The sequence below is a fragment of the Centrocercus urophasianus genome, unplaced genomic scaffold (assembly GCF_019232065.1).
Source record: "Centrocercus urophasianus isolate 14NV4802_14NV808 unplaced genomic scaffold, USGS_Curo_1.0 seq_12, whole genome shotgun sequence".
Taxonomy (NCBI): domain Eukaryota; kingdom Metazoa; phylum Chordata; class Aves; order Galliformes; family Phasianidae; genus Centrocercus; species Centrocercus urophasianus.
In genome coordinates this window covers 7,069,172-7,089,964 of record NW_024884364.1, presented here as the reverse complement: position 1 = coordinate 7,089,964, position 20,793 = coordinate 7,069,172, and the positions used below count along the sequence as shown (strand labels likewise).

Sequence of the window (20,793 nt, the reverse complement as noted above, 5' to 3'; positions counted from 1 at the left end):
AAGCTCTTGCTTACATGAGTTATCTCAAACCAAGGGCTGGATATTTTGCAAGTAAATTTAGTAGGTTTCAACTAAGATCTAAACAATCATTCTGGTTTTACAGCATCTAAAAAGTTGCCAGACATTCTTTCTGGTTTCTTGATAAACACTTTCTACAGCTTCTTTTTTATCATTTCCTTCTTGCTTGATACTTACAGTCATCTTTTCTCTACTGATATCACTAAAAGTACCATTTGGAAGCACATAATAGACAAAATATAACATAAAGGAGAGCTGCAGTCACTAGCTTTTCTCTAAGCCTGGACTCATGACGTAAGTATCTTCTTCTGAGAGGCAGTTTATCAAGCCAAGCTGTGCTTACTGCAAAATGGCTGAAGTCTCCCTTGCAGCTGATTTGTCTGTTCAGTATTTCATTGCAAACGAGATGCCCGCCAAGCCTGCCATCCTTAAGGTTTATCTATTCCTCACTCAGAAAATAAGGCGTAATGACAGCATTTGTGCTGTTGTGGCTTACATTGCAACACTCATTCTACAAGATTTCTCTATGCTTTACAGTTGAAATTTCTCTTTTTTTTTTTTTTTTTTTGCTTTCCTGTTATTTATGCCTTCTAACTCTCAATACTTGTATTCTGTCTTTCTCCTGGCTAGTTTCTAGAGTCAACTTCTCAGTGATCCAGGTTTCTTCAGTATGTTCCAAGGATATAAATCTTCTCTACTGTACCACAATGTCCCTCTCCCCTTCCCCAGCAAATTCAACCAAAGCTGCCAAATGGCCACTCCACTTTGGTTTCAAAGCAGCAGACTGGAGTCACATCATCACCCCCAACATGCTTCCTATGGAAGCCTAAAGGGTATTCCAAAATCCTCTGGTGGGAGAGCTGGCAAGCCTCGGCAGTGATAACAAAGATCTTAAGAGGAACTGCTATAATCCAACATAACAGCAGGCAGCAAACAGAACTGGAAACATCCAGCGTCACTGGAACATACCTTAACTGGCTAAGGCTGTTTTGAAAATACCTTCAGGCAATCAGTCACACTTTTAAGCACCTACACAGATTTTGATAATCTGACATCTGACAACTAGATCCCCCCATTGCAGTGTCTCTGTCAACGGAAAAAGTGACAACACTTGTAGCCAAACATAACACAGGAAACACTATGTGGCTGACATTCACCTCTCATCCCAAATACTGAGGTGCGATCTAAAGAGATTACGCTAATAGCTGGCAATCCTCTGTCTGGTTCGAGGATCTGATCATCCCTGCACGCAAAACACTGCCCTCAAGAACTAAGTGCAAACTATTTTGCTTTGGAAGAATGCAAGGATGCCTGTGAACCTCCAGACACCACTGCCCCAGGCAAAATCCACATTCACTTCAAGAGTTCAGAGGGTATTGTTCATTTGCTTTATTAAAGCATTTTTTTCCAGTTGCAAAATATAGCAAGTCTGAGAATGATGAAATGTCTGTAGTCAGTCAGATGTCTGCATATCACAAACAAGCAGAATGGTAGGCCATTTTGAAGCCCCGTTTTATGAACAAATCACTGCTCAGAAAATCTTTAGTGATGTTTAGGAAGGCACAAAACCTAAACAGGTTCTCCATCTCAGCAAACAAAGACAAAGCTTAACAACAAAGATTAGGCTGGATAAGCACGTGGTTAAAACCAGTTAGAAATCATGTTGCTCTCCAGCTTAATTTGATTTTGCTCTCTGAAGTAGCAGCACAAAGCTTTATTCATACAGAGAACGGAACACTGGCTACCTCTGAAGTGCTGTGAGAGTGAAGCAAGCGCTCAGGAAAGCATCATCCTCTGAGCCTCTCTATTTACCCGATGAGGAGCAGGCAAAATGCTGCCATTAGCATTCGCTCAGCTCCAAAGACCTGGTTATAGCGTGCCCACTGGCACTCCACAGCTCCCAGGAGGGAGGACTGTCTGTTTAACCAGCAGTGCCAGCCTCTTCCTACTCCCCTGTTCCTGCTGGCACCCTGAGGCAAGCATCTGGGAGCAAGCACTGCCCCTCTCTGAAGCAGGTGCAACGATTGGTAGTCATCACTTTTGCTCCCCATGAGCCTGCTGAAGGCAGACAGAAAAGCCTGGAAATCCCTCCAGTAACCCTCCCAGGGGAGAATGAGAATTTAGCCAAGTGCACTTAAGACCAAAATTGTTGCAGAAGGGAGACACATACACTTGTTAAAATCTGTCTGCAACACTCCCTTCCGTCCTCCCCTTACTATGGACTGATCTGGATTTCTAAAGAGTATAATTATGTCTTGCACAATGATTATGAGCTTTGGGAGCTCTCAGAGAAAATTTCCTCACTGCACATGTGGCCACTGGCTGACATACCAAACACATATCACTCCATTTTTATTTTTTTTTAACTCTGCATTTTGCTGGGAGAGAGGCCAAAGAGAAAGGACAGACATCCAAGCCCAAGGCCAGGTTCTACACTACACGGGTACTGGAGGCCAGAGGGAGAAGCCATAAGAATAATCTTTGCTCCCTGATGCTCCCATTTCTCTGCCTGCCTTCTTGCTATCCACAGCAGAATCTCTAATCTATCTGTCTATCACCAGCAGATCCTTTATCGAGAATGTATCACACTCTTCATGTCTTCATGCCTCTCTGGTTACGTTTTCCTTTGAAAGGTTTACGAAATAGATTCTGCCTTCCCTAGAGCAGATGCCCAGAATTAGTTGTATGCCCATGCAGTGATGCTAAAATTTACAATTTTTATCAAGTTACCTGGTGGCCTTAAAAAAAAAACACACTGATGGGCAAAATGTTTACAGCAAAAACTACTGTGGTACGCTATCCTCCTTCCTAAGTAGGTCCTGATGGGCTGGGCATCAGCTTTGTGAATGAGAGATGCCTTTGTACTGAGTACAATTAATATTTTTTTTGAAAACTTTCCTGAATCAGACATTACTGCTCATGTGAAAACGGCATCGCTATACACCACAAATGATAGAGCCATTCAAAAATAAAAGATACTCTTTCACCTGCATGCTGTGAAAATTTCCAGCCACCTGCACTTGGTAAAACGGAAAGTATATAAGAATAGCATCAGTCAGCTTGTTTGCCTGAGGGTAATGGACATTATCCTTTTTCCCATCCAAGTCACCATCTTTTCCATTTCCAAAGGGCCTCCAAAGATGAAAATGAACTTGACAATCATTCTGCAAGGCAAACTGATCCTGATTCTTCCAGTCACTTTGTAATTCACTGCAGATGGTGAGAGTGAGATGTTTACTGGCTGGCAGGTAATGAGCCTCGTTGCAGATAATAGTGATGGACGGGCAATCTTGCCTGCTGACAAGAAGGCAACTCTACATGGGCACATGGCATTCATCCATGACTTCATGTAAAAGGATAGCTGTGACAATGTACACAGGTTATAAACCACCATCCTCTGTTAATGTCAGCATGCGGCTATACTTAAGTCTTTCCAGTTCACATTTAAGTAGCGTAGAATTGATCCTGATTGCCCATGAAAGTAGAACAGCTTGATTTGTGACCTAATGTTTACTGTGCTATAAGAAGAAACTTGATCTGTTTAAACATCTAGATATTCCCTCTTTCCAGGTAATGCCATTCATCACAGCTGTCAGTGCTTCTTTTAAAAGAGAAATGACCCTCAGGCATAGTATAAAACTCTGTGGAAGAACTATGTATACTATTGCCAAAAGAAGAAATACTTCCTTTTTTTTTTTTTTCCTCTGGGCTTGTGCACACAATGTGAAAGTCCTACACACATAGAATTATAAGTCAGGATTTCCATTTCCCTTCCCATCCCCATATAAAGGAACTTGTATTAGAGACCTACATGTTGTCCTGATTTTATTTATCTCAGACATAAAGGCAGTGGATTTGGACAAGCTCAGGCAGTTGGTGAGATACACTTAAGCAGCTGGTTTTGAGGGAAAATCAGAGAAATTCAGAAATGCAAGAGAAGACAAAGAAAAGCCCTACCTCCATTTCCCTTCTCCTAACTTTATGAAGTAAAAATAAAAAATAACATACTTCACCAAGTGCCAGGGATGTCTTCTTTTTCCCACCAGAATAAATTTCTCTTGAAGAAAGAGGATATGGTCCAAATTAATAAAATACACATCTTAAAAAGATACTTGTTGTAACATACGTATAAATATACACATTTAAACACAGATGTTGTCATTCCACAGACAACAATTGGTCTTACTTTTCCTTTCCCGAGCCAAGTATTCTTTCCCTCTGTCCCTGGTGCAATCTGATCATTTGCACTGTACCCGGGCATAAAAACTTGATAAACAATCCCAGTGCTATGAAAGTTTCATTCAAAACCTGTCACTTCATAGATTCACTCCTGATATTCATTCTGCTTTAAAGACGCATATGATCATCACTTTGATCCTTTCTCCCTCAGCTCTATTAGGGGCACCATCTCTTCAGGGCTTGCAGCTTATAAAAAGACCACCATATTTTTGATACGCCTTTGATGTTGTCTTCCAAACTATCTTTGATTTTTAAGTTCTGTTCAACTCTTTCACCATTACCCTTGATTTCACTTAGGAATTAATAGACCTATAATTTCCTTGGAAGGCTAATTTAGAAATTCTGGCACTATTTCACCCCCTCTTACTTGGGAAGGTAGGTGAAAAAGTATAAAAAGCTGACCAGTGTTGGAAAAAAAAATGAAGCTGTAGACAAGCTAATATTTTTCTCAAATTTTCAAGCTTATAGCACAAATGAATGATTAAACTGCCAGCAAACGAAATGGTTCTGCATGATGGTAATGAACCACATAGACCCCTTTCTCTAGGTCACTGGTAACCAAAAGCTAAAGGATTTGGTGACCAAAAGCTAAAAGTTATTAAAGCTTTAGTTATTAAAGGATGACTGCAGTAGGACTGTCATCTCAGTCCCATGCTTGAAGATAAAATCTCTTCCACATACGAGAGCTGCATGCCTCTTCTTTTGACACTCATCAAAGAGACAGAAACTGAAAAGGTCAAAGGAACTACATTATTTGAAGTAAACTAGACATACAGGCAGTAGAACACTTACTCAAGAGGAGAAACTGGAGTTGTCTTTCAAGCGTCTTTAGTAGGCATTTTCAATTTTTAGCTTATTCTATTTGAGATTTACTCCTCCTCCCTAGGCATCACTAAATGTGACTGAAGATTCATCTTCACTGGGATAAAGAGACAGATGAAGGCTAAAAACAGGTCAGCCATACATGCACACACATACGCCCCAGGATTTATTTACACACCCTAACCATGTTCAGGTGACACTTGGATACATTTCAGGTTCCCGAAAAAATATATTCTATCTATGGAAGTTGTATCTCAGTGTGTCTTTACTCAAAACTATTCCACTTTCCTCCCACTAAACCTTTTTCATTTCCTCTTCTTTAGAGGAAAAGCTTAAAGGACCTTTTCTCCTCTCATCACTTAATTGAAACAGCTATAAATGGAGACAAATCCACTTAGGAAGTCCCTGCAGAAACTGGAATGTGCATACCTATCCTTTTCAGTATCCACATAGGTCATTCCTGAAGCCCGCTGCCTTTGCTAAGGTACTGCTGGCACAGTTTATGGGTTCCTTCCCAAAAGTGTTTGTAATGCTACCACAATTATCATTCTGGGTTGACACTCCAACGTTTAACCCTCGGGACACCCAGAGCTTTTGATAAGACCCTGCAATGAAAAAATCCAAATTCAGCTCAGCAGCTCCAACCAGCAATTTTTCCTAACACTGGTCACACTTGCTTTCTGAAGCATCTTTGGCAGAGAAGCACAGGCTGGGTGCTACACGAGCCGCATACAGCACTTCTTGCCCTCTGCCACTTCAGTGCACGGTCTTACGCTGTAGCTTGGAGAGCTTCATCCGAGGCGCTCTGCATAGCCCTGTGGCCAGGCACGGTTCCTGCTGTATCACGCCTCTCCCAGCATCTTAGCCCTGCTGGAAAGCATTCAGCATTGAGAGGACCCGTCTTTATGCTGATAACACTAAAATATAAAATAATGCCAACAGCTGGTGCTACAAATGGCTTTTAAAAACGATGTTCATTCACTAAAATTCCTCTTGCTACTTTTGACATGAAACACGCAGTCTCTAATTATTCTGATCAAGACGGTGAAATACAAAAACAAACTTTAATTGTGTTTAACAGATATTTAATCAGGACTCACTGAACTACAGATTAAAGCTGAAATTCATAAACCATAATTACCCAATTGTCGCAAGCTTTTTGGTCCACATTCTGCTTCCGTCTGGGCGTCTGGCACTTTGCCCCGAATTTCTTTTAGTGTCTTCTCAGTTTCATTGCTGTTCATGTTTTCCAGCAGAGATTTAGCACAGATTATAAAATATCTGTTCTTGGCAACTTTATTAGTTGTTTTTTCTTACAAAGATTATATCCCACCTATCCTCTTGCTTGAGCTGAACAAACAGGCATACGCTGTGGGTTATTTCTTGCCACAAGCTGCCCTTTCCTCCTGCCAGAGTTTCTGCTTTTCACCTATTCTATTCAACTTTTAATTCCCTGACCATTGCCATGCTGCCAGAGCACCATCCAGATACTGCTGTGAGTGTGCTATCTCACATATCTACTATGAATTAGTTCTTCCCCTCTTCTTTCTCCAGAGTTAGAAGTGGGTGCAATATGGTTTCCTGATCTGGTGGGGCACTTCAATGTGCTTGATGCCCTGTATTTGTATTTAAGGAGACATAATGAAAGATATACCTTTCCCAGGGGAAGCAGAGAGTGGTGAGATATATGCTAACCACCAGTTCCTCAGGGAATTAAGTGCACAGGCTCAGACTGCCTCCTGAGAAAATTACAGATTCTCCTTTAGCACGGGCAGGCTGATTGTGCCAGAGAAACAGAGCTGTCACAGTAATATTCTGATCTCCATGCATTATATGCAGGATTTGATGTAACCTATACAGGAAAGCAGTATTAATATCCAGCAGGGTTTTTCTTTGTTGTACTTGGTGGGTTGTTGGGTTTTTTTTGTTTGCTTTTTAACCACGATCCATGCTCCCAAGCACACACAACCTGGTGTTTTTCTAGGCAGAGTTTTCTAAGTCCTAAAGTTTTTGTGCCTAATTACGCTATACTGTACTTGAGAAGAAAAAGAATGAACCTCAAAGATGAAAGTACTGTCCATTAAGATGAGACAGATACATTTAGCAGAATTGATTACAAAGTGGTACCCTATGATGTTTTGTGTGTGATCTTCTGCTTCATAAAGACATCTACACTATGTACTGCACACTGTTGACACCATATTCCTTTTTATTTACACTACAGACTTCCAGGATTTGGTAAAGAGTAAGCAGAGGAAGTACTATTCAAAAAATTCAAAGACAGCTGGAAGATAAAGCTAGGAATATAGAAGCTTATTTGTGCTGCTACTGTACTGCACCAGAGGCATGTTCTGCACAAAGACAACACTGAACTTTCTGGAAACTGATGGAGTTTCGTTACATCTTGCATATCTGCTTATCTTCTTTCCACAAACGTGTTCACATTGCCTCAAAAATGTATGACTCTTCAAACTCCTCTTGCTCAAAGAAGACTCCCTGAAAAGAATCCTTCAAGGTCTCCAGTGCAGCACCTTCCTCATCAAGAATCATCCTCAGGACTTTGAAAGGGAAGGGTGGCCTTTAAGAAAAAATTAAAGCAGCCTAACAAACTGCAGGTCAAACTGGCAAACACCATTGCCATACTGGCAATGGACATCACAACCAGCCCACTCTGTGGTGGAGAAATATAGAACTCCTGATGGCTGGGCCAGCCTTTACTTTTCTTTAATTGTGGTATGAGTAATGGGAGGGATATGAAAAAGATGATGCTGTGGAAACAGTGGATCTCAGTCCTCTCTTAAAGATGAATAAGGAGTGAACTTGAAAAAAAAAAAAAAGGGTTGTCCTTCCATGCATATCTGTAATTGCTTTTTCTCTTAATAGCAGGAGCATTCTAGAGGAATTCTGAGTCTGGGAGAAGATATATGCATTTGTCTCCCACTGTTATTCATAAAGTTGAAACATTTCTCTTTATTATCCTGACAAAATCTGTAAGAAACAAAGCTAAAGCTTTTTTATCTATTTCCCTGGACCTGTTATCCACTAATACACAAAACATACATGTATTTTTTTCCACATCTTTCTGTCCTTTTTCATTACCAAAACCAGTATTTCATACATTTATCACCAGCATTTTGCCTAGTTTCACTTCCACCTCTTTTGAAGAGTCAGACATCTCTGTTCCTATTGAATTAGTCACACACATTCCTTGGAAAACCTCTCTACAGCAAATCTGAAACAAGCAATAGCATTATACCTCAACAATCATTGATGCATGCATATCAAGTCTTCTTTTTTGTTTGTTTTTGAAGCCTTCCCTGAAGCCTTCATGACTTGACTGACTTCAATGTCTATGTAAGAACCTGTATCTCACATGTCAGAGCAGTCAGATACCAGACTGGGAAGACAGAGAGATTTGGAGAAATCTGTTATTTTTTCTTTTTCCCTGTTTCTTTTCCTACCTAGCAGAGATTTATTCTTTCTGTCAGACTCACACTCCAGTCCAGTCACAGTTCGATATTTGTATCTCATGCATTAGTCTGATGAGAACACATGCTACAGGACAACTGATGGCTTCCTAGAGAAGGCAAGCCTGATTTTTCACAAATAAATTGTTTCGCAGTTTGGCACAATTGTTTGTCCAAGACTTTCAAGCTCTATATTTAAATGACGATAAAGAAATTGCTGCATGGTGTTAGCAACATTCCTCATTCAGACTGCTCCTCTGAAAACAGCCTACAGCCTTTGAGATGCAAAATGTACTGTTTTAATGTAGCCAAGGTCCCTCTTTGCTACATTGCTAAATCTATTTAGCAGATTCTTCCTGGTATAATCTGTCCCCAGACCTGCGGAAGCTCAGTGATTTTAAGTGTTTTAAACTAATGATAATGGTTAGTGCTGAGAACAGATGTACCTGGCTGTGGTGCGATCTATTCTATTAGGCTGTTAGGAGCTGTGTGTTCATATTGACTCACCATTTTATGTCTATTTTCAAGGTGTGATGGCTGCATGGGGTGTAGTCTGTGTTTTCCCCTGACATACGATCTATTACCGTCTGTGTATTGTGTGATACATGGTGACTGCAAGAAGAGAGAGATGGAGAACATCTGTATGTTTATTTTGATGCCTTATGAAGATTTTGTATGTCTATTCTAGCTGCCCATCAGCAAGATTAAAGGAAGCAGTTGTATATGCTTGCCTTCACACTAGGCCATAACTCAGGGAATTGTTGCACTTCTTAGATGTGTGTGCAGAGAATTTGAAGACTATGCTAAGTACTGTAGAAGTTTACTTTCCCTGTTCTGAAGGCACTGTGCATGAGAGAATTCCCTAGAACTGATGGCTGTACTGATAATGTGCTAAATGAAAACAGTTTTACTGCTCTTCTATAACCAAAACACAACAGAGCGTAAAACTCTTCAGTTGCATCAATAAACCATGCTTCACTTCAGGACAATTAAGTGAAATTTCCACGGTGGATTATTTTCCTGGTCATATTACAGGATAGGTGCTGTCATTCACAAACATCTGCTACTGCTGCCTTCTGGGGAGAATACAGGATTTGGGCAGGTCTTGGACCTTCAGGTCTCACCTCAGTGCTACAGCACATAAGCAAACTCTTCCTGCTACCACGGAATGTACCAGTGACTGTGCATGCAGTCATTTCCCTGCAAGAATTCAAAAAGTAGACAAGAGTGAAAAATCACATCAGGCTCTAGCAGACTCACCAAACTTCATCCTGATCAAAAAAATAAATGGAGCTTTCACAAGGAAGATCCAACAAGGTGAAAACCCACGACCATTTAAGCAACAAAAACATGGACAAGCTGAGAGAGTTATAAACACCAGACAAGACTCTGGATGTGAATGGAGACATGTAAACTACTACCCTGCTTTGGAAAGATTAACTGCAGGAGTCAGTGCAGCTTAGATCACACCACACTGGGCCAGCATGCCATCAGTTCAATTTCTGAATCACGTTTTCAGCAAGTGACTGAGTTCTCATCTTGTAGGGCAGCACAACTGTGCTGCAGATTAAATCCAGGAGCCTCTTTGTCTCTGTTGCTTTGGCCATTTTGACTAAGGCAGGCACTAGGCTTAAGCCTAGAGCTCCAGCTCTCTTCATCAAAGAATCATGAAAGTATAGAAAATAATTAATTTTCACTTAAATACAAAGAATTTTGGTCTATGGGTGCAAAGAAAAAATTAAAAAGGAAGAAAGTACAACTGAGATGTAATGATATGTTCTCCCTTCACTAAACCATATTCTGAGCATTTAGTCTCTGTCAATGGGAATTGTTACAAAAAGGACATTCTTACAAAAACACTGTAGGTTTACCCAGGCTTGTGCTTCAGAAAGCAGGTAATTTTGCAATGGAGAGTCAGAACATAAAGACAAATTCTAATTTCTGATCTGTGAGGCTCTAACTATACTTGAATTTGTGTTTCCATGTCCCTCCTCACCAAGTCCACCCACCATAGAGGTCAATTCACCTTCTGCAGCCTTCTGCCCCTTTTGCAGGTAACCATGCCACCAGTGTGGCCAGAACTCCACTGAAGCAAATACAGATCAGGGAAGGGCAACAGGAACTGAAGAAGAGGGTGATGCTCCCTGACTGTAGAACAGAGAGGATGCTGCTGTTCTGTTAAACAAATAATAATCTTTTCTGCAACCAGAAAGGAAATAGGAAGATGGCAGAAATCTATCTGGCCATGTTGCAGAGAGGAAAGTATTAATTACAGTCTAGTAGCAATCTTTATTCTCATAACAATCTTGCCGAGCCTACAGTTCTGGAGAAGTTTCTCTTGAGGGGAAGGGAAAAATCCCTAATTCTTAAAAACAACACCAGCTTATGCCTTCTGGTTTTGGCCTGAACCCAGTACCCACAGCAGAAACCTTTCAACAGAAGGCAGTAAGGAATTCTCATGGAAAAGGCACAAGACCAAGACCCACGTTTCCAGTAAAAACTGCCCTTTTTTCTCCTCCTCCCAATCCCATTGTTCCCAGGAGATACAATGAAAATGGAAGATTGTTGGGATTTCTATAAGAAGATTTGGCAGGTTTTTCGTATTTGTTGAAAACCGCGAGATATGATTTGAATTTGGGGCTTGCCTCTCTCTCGCTAAGAAGAAGAATGAGTTATTTGTTCTCTGAATAAGTATTTGTTATTAGTGGATCAGACATGGATAAGGTATATTATTACAACCATGTTTGTTAGGTATGATTTACATTGTTTGCTGCATATCATCTTAGGCTGTCTTAATTTTGTTATACTTTAAGGGGGTTTTGTTTGATTTTATGCATTTAGTCACAGTTGGTTGTGTTTTGAACTTTGAAAAAAATTAATACAAAGGAAATTAAAAAAAGAAAAAGAAAATATTTTCAAAATGATGTGGAAATCAAATCTATCCCTCAGTAATTTGATTTGTAGGAAATGGAGAGCAAAGCATTACAAAGCATTACAAACAGAATGCCTTGAAGTGCATCATAATTACTTACATGTGCAAATACATTGTCTAGGTTTAGGCATTCAGTTAATAATAGTCATAATAATTCTATGCCCTTGCACAGGGTCTTTCATCCAAGCAATCTCAAGGTTTGTGTAAACAACTGTTAACTGATGCTTGGCTACTTGCAAGTTCTCTGCTGCTCATGGGGATGGGGAATTAGGCACAAAAAATCTCCCAGGTCAAGGATAAATAATGATTTGGTGTCAAGGCAGGAGAGATGGTTTTCTACCTGTAGGTGGATCAGTGATACATAAATTAGCATCTGATTTTGAGTTCCTACAGTGTAATGGCACCCTAAGTATGAACAAGTACAACAAATGCGCAGTTCAGATCTTCTGTTCCACAAAAATTAAAGGCTGAGTTGCCTTTATAATAATCAGATCTATGGCTAAGCCTTGGTAGAACTCCAGTATATATAAAAATTTACCAATAGTCTGTATTAAAGCACAAAAACTGATGAATTTGCTTTCTTTGGAACTCTTTACAACATAAATGGTTGCTATCCGAGGCTCCACAACTGGTTTTCAGACCATGCATCATATACTGAAGCCTGGGCTGAATGTTGAACAAATCTAGAAGAAAGGTATCCTGTTAAGTTCAGTTTTGGCAGAAAGTTTAAAAAGAAAAAAAAAAAGAAAGAAAAAAAAAAAAGCAATTATATGCTTTGAGATTATTCTTATTTTGATCTCTAAAGTTTTAAATACCTGAAACTCATAACAGAACTCTGTCTCCATGTTACATCAAAGCATTTCCACAGCTCCTGACATGGAAAGAAATGCTGAATCTCATTTTCATACTCTTCTGCTGTTTACTCCCATGGCACATTGTAGCTGTACAGCTGTGTTGGCCTCTTCCAAGGCCAGGAGAGGAACCCATGGTTTCTGTACTGCCGACCTTTTGCTCCTTGCTATCCAGAACTCCATCCCTCATTCACTACAATATACGTTTTCGTGCTTCAGTAAATGACCAAACCCCAAGCCTGCCGATTTTTGCTGTTTCATTTAGCCATGCCATAATGCTAATGCTTTAAAGTACCAGCTGCTGAAATAGACATAAATGCCATTCTGCAGTTACTGACCCACGTAGGTACACAACTGCCTGTTCTAAGGATTTGACATTAACGCATCCAATTTTTGTTCAGCCTGTATTTTAGTGCTCTGTGTAGCCATGACAAGGAAATGTTTCTCTATACTTTTCCATTACCTGTTATGCTTTACACTAATAAAAACAGCGGATATTATTTATTTGGCTGGCTGACTGACAAAGCCAGGCATCAAAGCATCATTCTGGTGTCACATACTTCAACACTCTAATCTTTCAGAACTTGTAAAGCAATCTCTTACGGCGCTTTGTGGGCTGTGAGATCACCCTGACAAACTGTGATAATGTTGGCAATCTCCGAATGGGTGTTCATTTGCAATCTTACTACAGAAGAATTGCTACACTTCCAAATTTGAGGGCTTGACATAATCTGTCTCCACAAAGCTGTCGGGGTCTATTGTAAGGTGGTCTGTGACCCAGGGATTTTATGGGGTTAACATCTATCTCCAGTGCAACTTAATTGTAAGCACCGGAATTACCTAGAGTACAGATTTACCTATTTTTGCATTCTTTCTCTTTATGCAAAATAGCCCTTATTTATATGTACACAGACAGCACCTAGTAACAACATCTGAGTTAGGTGAGGGGGACTGCTCCTAAAAACCATGACCTCTTGCATGCAGTTCACACTAGACTCCCTGCTCCCTTCACCACGCTCTGAGGCAGAGAAATGAGGCAAATGTCAGGTCAAGCGACACAGCTATTGCCATCATCTCTTCCTTTCCGTATGCTCCCAGTACTGGCAGTCTCTGGGCTGCCATCCACAGGATATCCACAATTATGGCCCAGATTGAGGGAGGGGTAGAGAAACGATGGTGCTCTGCCAAGTGTGTCAGAACCTGAACTTGATCCATTTTCATATTAAAACTGAGGACTGCGGGACAACACCATGTTCTCGTCTGAAGAAAGGAAAATAAATTATCACCGCAAAAAATGTCAGAGTTAGAGCAGACCTAACATAAATAACTATTTTATATTTGCCTCTGAACTTTAACCAAAGAAATATGCTGTCTTGATGCTGAAGGAAGATTTTTAGCATGCCATAGGATGGTTAAGTGTCACAAGAAAAAGTGAGACAGAGAGTCTGTCTTTATCATATTTATGAGGGTTACAAAACTGCTAGAGAGGTAATTTAATTTGGAAATTACTTAGGAGTCCTTTATAAAAGCAGGGAATGTGGGATGGAAATAGAAAACTGAAAAAAAAAAAAAAGTACATCCAGTGTTTCAAAATACATTCTAGGCACAATAGCCTTTCCCTGCTATCATCCCCTGAGGCAAATTTACCAGCTCTGCCACTCCTTGCAGTTAACAGAGGATATTCCTCGAATCCTGCTCTGGATGCTGGCTGGCCACTGCAGCCCTGCCACATTTGGACAAAAACCCCGTGACAGGGCACAGATGTGCCTCATCCATGCAGTGCTGGTGCACAGCCTTAACCTTAAGCACTGGTTTGAATATTTTTCTGAATTAACGTTAGGATATTTTTCTGTCTTTAGCATTTTTACCAAAGGAATTCCTTTCCTTGGATTATTCTATATAATCAAAACATAAATTATTAAAGATTTACTGTGCATAATTTTATCCCCATTTAAATTATTTTCTGCATTTTATTCTCTATAGAAAAGGAACTTACTGTCATTTTCCAACCTAAGAATAAGTACCTCGCTGCAGGGTAACTGAAGATTTTTTAAAATCCATATAAATTCCAAACTTGTATTTGGCCCTCAATTACAGCAAACTACTTTCTGCTCTGGTCAGTAAATTGCTGGCTGTTTTCACAAGGATCTACACACTCTCACGTCTCTTTAGCCCTTCAGAAAAGTGAGTACAGCCTTGGAAAAAAAAGCTAGATGTTTTAATGTGTGTATTATCTTAGTGAAGTCAGTAGACTGAGTAGACACGAAAATGGGGTGGAACGAGCAGCCAACCAAAAGATCCACAGGCTTCAAAAGGTTGATACCAGTGCTGCAGAGGAGACAATCCTGAAATGGTATGGAAAATGGTATGTACTTTTCCTTCCTACAACACACTGCACTGACTGGTAGTCAATGCTTTTACTCTAGAATAACCTGGATTTGATGAGTACACTTGAAAACCAGTTATTATTTGACTCTTTTCTACAATAATCTATACTTCTTAAAAAGGAAAGGCTAGTGCCACTTTAGAAGCTTTGTCCTAAAATTTTGTTCTAAACAGCTGAATTATGATGTTTCTCCTAATTATTTATGTTTTCAAATATTTTTAATACTGACAATAAGTTGCTATATATTCAAAATTATTTAAGAAATAAAGAAAACAAACTATAGCTGGTAGGTCAATATTTATAGAGGGAAGTCAACAAAAACATATTAAATTTACCATAAACAAGAGGTTTCCTATCATGACAGCAAATTTTAATGTAATTCATTTGTCATATAAAATTATGTCCACGGGGAGGTCCTATGACATTAATTAGGTCAGAGAGAGAAGGAAAACAAATAAAAAACTTCTCCAAATTCCAAATAATAGGTTTTAAGGATAGCTGTATCAACAATATCATCGGAAAGTTCTTCCCTCCTCTGCCTCTTTTTCTTTCCCAGAGACCAAAATCATCAGACTCAGAATCATCTTTGCCTACCAAGAAGGAAGGAAATTGTACAAGTCCAAGTACACAACATTTCTGAAGTGAAAAGCTTTGCATGCAGCTCTGTCTTTCCAAACTACAAACTCCCTGCAAGAGTTCAGAAACATAATTTTGTAAGGATTCATTGTGTCAATGTGGCTTTTAAGCACAAAGCTGCAATTGCAAAATCTGGGCATGATGCATTCATCACACAACACAGAAAAGCAAATGGCAGAGAAAAACAATAAGAATTTTAGATAAATTTTAATTCTGCTCAAACTCATCCTAACATCAAAACTATGAAGCTTTGTCTGTCCATTAGTTTCTCTAGAGTTTTTTATATAAAAAAGAATTTGTCCTTGTACTTTTCCAGTACCACTCTAGCTTCATTTAGAGAAAGAAACAAGACTTAGCTTTTTTCACTCTTCTCAACACAGCTCACTGAATTGGAGGTGTTGATACACGTACACAAAATCTAGCATATTTTCTGATCCCATTCTGAACACAGATCAGATTTTGCTCTTACAGCTGCCTGTGCAACATTCTGGGAAGACTGGAGTTATAAGGACTCAATAGGAAGATGACAAAATGCAGGGGAGTAACAAACAGCTGATGGTGCTTGATCATAATTGACATTAACATACCATGCACTAGTGGATATCTCCAAAGTGCAGATTTCATGTGATCATGTGAGGGCATGAGATCACATTTCTGCCACCCCTTCCATATTTTAACGATAGCAGTGAGGGACACAAGATACCAAATAAAGTATGCAGTTTGCAAGCATGAAGTCAAAGCATCAAAACGTTTTCAAAAACTACATGAGAAAGAATGAATTTACAGTGGATCTATGCTTTATGCTTTGAGGTGGCAGAGTTCTCGATCTTGTAGAAAGTTCCTAAAGCTCAATTTACTACGTTGTCAAATATAGCCTAGGGGAACAATCTGACTTACAGCATCTTTATGACTGGTGATGAAAGAACCCTGCTTCACTTTTAGATCCCGAGTTTGGCTCAAGATAGCGCAGCAGAGAACAGAACATCTTTTATTTTATGCTGGATGTTCACAGTGTTCCCCTTCAGCACGGAATTAGGTTTTACGACATGGAATTCTCACAGAGTTCACTGTTGATTAGAATTCACACCTTTAGATTTTGGGGATATACTTCACATCCTTCATTATTATTGCTGCTGAAGACATGCATTACAGTATGCTCTTATCATTGTAGCATCTGAAATGGAAATCTTTAAGAAAATTGGGAAAAAAAAATGTATTTAACCAGTTTTCAGAATATCTTATTCAGCTTTGGAAGGGCTTCAGAGCACAGTAACCACATTAATTGCATATTATATGGACAGCCAAGGGTAACTCTGTTACTATGCAGCTTTTACTGTTGTCATGTTGTTTCAAAACACTTTTCATGTCATAAATACATAGGAAAGCACTGCATGACACTGGACAACGCTGCAGATCCTCGAGAAATAACTGTTGCACAAGCATGGAGCAGTCTGCACAGATATAAATAGTATGGCCCAAGTCTGCTCTAAATTACATTTATTCAGGGAAGTCAACTGGTACTACCAGTAGAACAGAATAGATAAGAGGATGCAAAAAAATATAAAATATGGTACTGCTGTACAATTATCCTTGGGCCAAAGCCTGTCAATCTGCCATCGTTTACATTCTCCCCCTTTCTCAGTATGGCTTTACAGGAAATAAGAAAAATAAGAATATCTGGTATTTCTAGTTTTATCATGCACTGGAGGACACACGTCCAAGAACATATGGACATAAATGTGTCAGTATCCTACATCACTTTTATTTCAAAAATGTTTTTAATTTCTGTGGGTGGAGTCCAAAATTTTAATGCCATATTAACAAACAGTGGCTGTTTTTGCAAAGCATGGTTCAGAAGGAGCATTTGTATAGCACTCCAAGGATAACATTTTAACTCAGCTTGAAATGATTTTCTGACTTGTAGTGCTCTTAAAAGGTAAGTATTACTACTACTGACAGAGTATTTCACAGCTTTCACTTTCAGTTTCACCATACACCTCACTTCTGTCCACCAGGATATGAAGCAGGTCTGGACTCTCCATACACAGAACTTTAAATGAATCTCTTTTCACTTTACCATGTAGAGCATATTACTTCAGGATTGATACTTTCAGTATTAGTCTCAAATATATGCGTGATGAATGCTACTCCAGTCAAAAAGCAAGACCAAGATAATAAAAGTCTTTATCTGTCTAACAACCTAAATTTCAATCCAAACACTCCCAATCAGCTTAGCTTCTTTACCAAAAACACAGGTACAGACAGATACTGTGGTTATTTGCCACTCAAATGTTCCAAGTGGATACAGTGAAAATCGAACTGCCAAAGGGCTTTTCTGCAGTGAATTAACAGGTGATTTGGCATTGAAATTTCTACCTGTTAGTAGTTTTCATCTTTGGTTTCAAGACAGAAAATGGGATGATACCTTTCAAAGCTGCATCTCAATCAGACTGTACGAAGAGCAAGGTTTCATTCCAACCAAATCTCTGTCTCTCTCTTGTTGATTTGAGGAAAACTGCCAACGACTGCTGCTCTTGCCATCAGCATGCCATGTAGATGTTAAGAGAGGGCAAAGTAAAGGGAAAGAAAAAAAAAGAAAAATATAAGTTTTATATAAACAACAAGCTACACATAATGACTACATTTGAGGACAACAAAATGAAAACCATTGGCTTTAGTACGAGGAAATAAACAAATACATTAAACCTTGGAATAGCTTCAGCTGCGAGTTATTGGATATGGAGAATATGTCTCTAAAATCAGCTTCAGAGGATACAATATTTTGAAAACATATGATAAACCTAAAGGGACAACATTAGAGAAACATACCTATTGTAGCATCAAATGCACTACGCTATTACTCATAGAGCAGGTTAAGTCCCTTCAAAAACCCTGTAATGCAGTATAAGCACTTACAACATATGTTCTTGCCTGCAAATAGCCCAGGGTGCTAGAGGTGGTGTTTGTTTTTTTTTTTTAAAGCCTTCTACATGGGCCTAACACTGCCTTTGTTGAAGGTAGTGTTAACATGCATCAAATGCAGTGGGAATCAAATGTGGTTAACTGCATACTTTGAAAAATCACAGCCAATATGTTCATCTGATGCCATCATTCTCTGAGGACAAGTGTAGGCTATGGAATAGTACAAGCGATAAGGAGCAGCAGTCTCAAGTAAACTTTTCAGAACCAAGGAAGCTTGTTTCATTTCAGGAGAACTTTTTAAATGGATAACTGGGAATGTGCATCTTCAAAACAGTACTAAAGAGTGAGTAAAAGACTGCCAAGATAACCTTACAGGGATAGAATTTTCAATGCCTTTTCATTAAAAAAAAAAAAAAAAAAAAAGAGTTCTTCAATGCAACTCTTAAGAGAACAGCAGCCAGTGAAAGCATGCTCCTTGGATTAATGCAAGAAGTCAGTACCCCCCAACTAACAGTAAATGTAATGAGAGTGTCTTCAACACATTTGCTATGAATCAAAATGGGCTCACATTCACCAGTATGCAGAAAAGTAGAATCCTAACTATCAGCGAGATCCTTTGTTTTGCTCCAGTAAAACTGTTCTAGGCAGTTGAATATACTAAGAACACGAGAATTGCATGATTAAATTGCATTAAGTTACCTGTACTGATAAAACACAGGATCAGATGTGAACAGAAAACAGCATTTTCTTATCATGGGGATGTAATCATTACGGGTGGGAGCAAAAACTCCTAAGCTGGGAAGTGAAAACAAAAGTGGATCTTCTTTCCCCATGAGAAAGTGGTTCTAGAAAAATCCACCTGAGATATCTCAAATAACATTTTCTGTAGACTAGCTAGAAAACACAAAAAGAGCCTTCCAGAGTGAGCAGCTGGGACATACTTGTTTTGACTTTTCTCGGGTAAAACAGTTATTCCCAAGGAAATCTGGTATTTCAAGAAAAAGAATTTCTGCTGAAAAATTATTCAAATGGAAAATGCCTGGCCATGTCTACAAAGGGCAGGACCACTGCCCTCAGCCAGGGAAAGAAGTGCGCCAAGACCAGTGGACTGGGTAAGTCCCAGCCTCTATTTCTGGTTCCGCCCCAGTCTTCTTACACAATCTTCCATTCCTTGTGATGCTATTTCTTCTCCAGCCTTTCTTTTACGGAATCACAAGATATCCTGAGTTGGAAGGGACCTACTAGGATCACTGAGTACCAATTCCTGACCCCACACAGCACCACCCAAAATCCAAGTCCTGTGCCTGAGAGTGGTATCCAAACACTCCTTGAACTCTCACAGCTCAGGGCTGTGACCCTCTGGTGCAGCCCCTGTCCCTCACCCCCAGCTGCCCTCCCCTGACAGCTCCATGCCGTTCCCTGTCGCTGTCACACAGAGCAGAGCTCAGCGCTGCCCCTCCGCTCCCTGTGAGGAGCCGCAGCCGCCATTAGGCTCCCTTGAGCTCCTCTGCTCTGGGCTGAGCACACCACTTGCCCTCCAGACCTTTCTCCATCTTTGTAGCCCTCCTTTGGACACTCTCTAGTAGTTTTATGTCTTGATGTTGTGGCACTAAGCCTGCAACAGTGCTCCAGGTGAGGCTACACAGTGGAGAGTGGGACAATTCCTTTCTACTCTTGGCTGTGCACCCTTCAGGACAGGAACCATCTCTCACTATATGGTATATGCTGCACAATATAACACACATGTTTAAGGACTTTGAGCACTGCAATAACAACAGTATTTTCCTTCTAGCTAGCTCCTTAAGCTGAGAAAAACACAACCTATGGCTGCAACACTATTGTATACCATGGGGATGCAGGAGGATGTCTTTTCATCATAAAACTAACCAGATTTAATACACAGAATCAGACAACTGTATAGCCCAGTCTTGTGATCTGTGTTCCAAGCTGCCAGAAATAAGGCAGGAAAGAAGGGGGGCCATCTCCTGTGTCCTTAATGAAAGAAGAAGAGAGATGACTGGACTAAGAGCTGATGAGGTTACAAGGCAACAGCAGTGCCATGAGTTGTTTGGGCTTAAAGCCAGATGTCTTGTATTTCCTTTGATTGTTTCTAAATAATTAATGGAATTAATTTAATCATGTGACCCCCTCTGCCTTTTTTTTTTTTTTTAGTATTTGGCTCTGTATACTAACACTAAATATAAAGGAGAAAAATGAGATAGTATATAGCATACTGAATATTGATGCTGTGTGTTTAGACTGCATCAACAGCTGATAATCATATCCACAAGACAGTATATCTACAGCACACACACTGTTTGCATGAAACAGATCAAGTACTAGCCTTCATGCTCCATCCATAAACCAGCTCATCTATGGCATATGGGCACTGCACGTTTGAAGTAGTAAGATAGAGGGTACAGTTTTCTCTCCACCCACACTAAGATGAACCTGCCACTACTATTTCACGTAACATTTTCTGGCAAGCTCCCAGTTTTCAGTCATGCTGGTTTGCTTGAA

General features: G+C 39.7%; 1 long non-coding RNA gene across 3 annotated transcripts in view; it reads right to left on the bottom strand.

Annotated features, from left to right (window-relative positions):
• Positions 1–20,793, bottom strand: part of LOC122156370 — a 389,162-nt gene that overhangs the window by 86,305 nt on the left and 282,064 nt on the right. For all 3 annotated transcript variants that reach the window (XR_006167459.1, XR_006167458.1, XR_006167460.1), the window contains exon 7: positions 17,777–17,879. This is a non-coding gene — a long non-coding RNA (uncharacterized LOC122156370). The remainder of the gene's footprint in view (positions 1–17,776; positions 17,880–20,793) is intronic.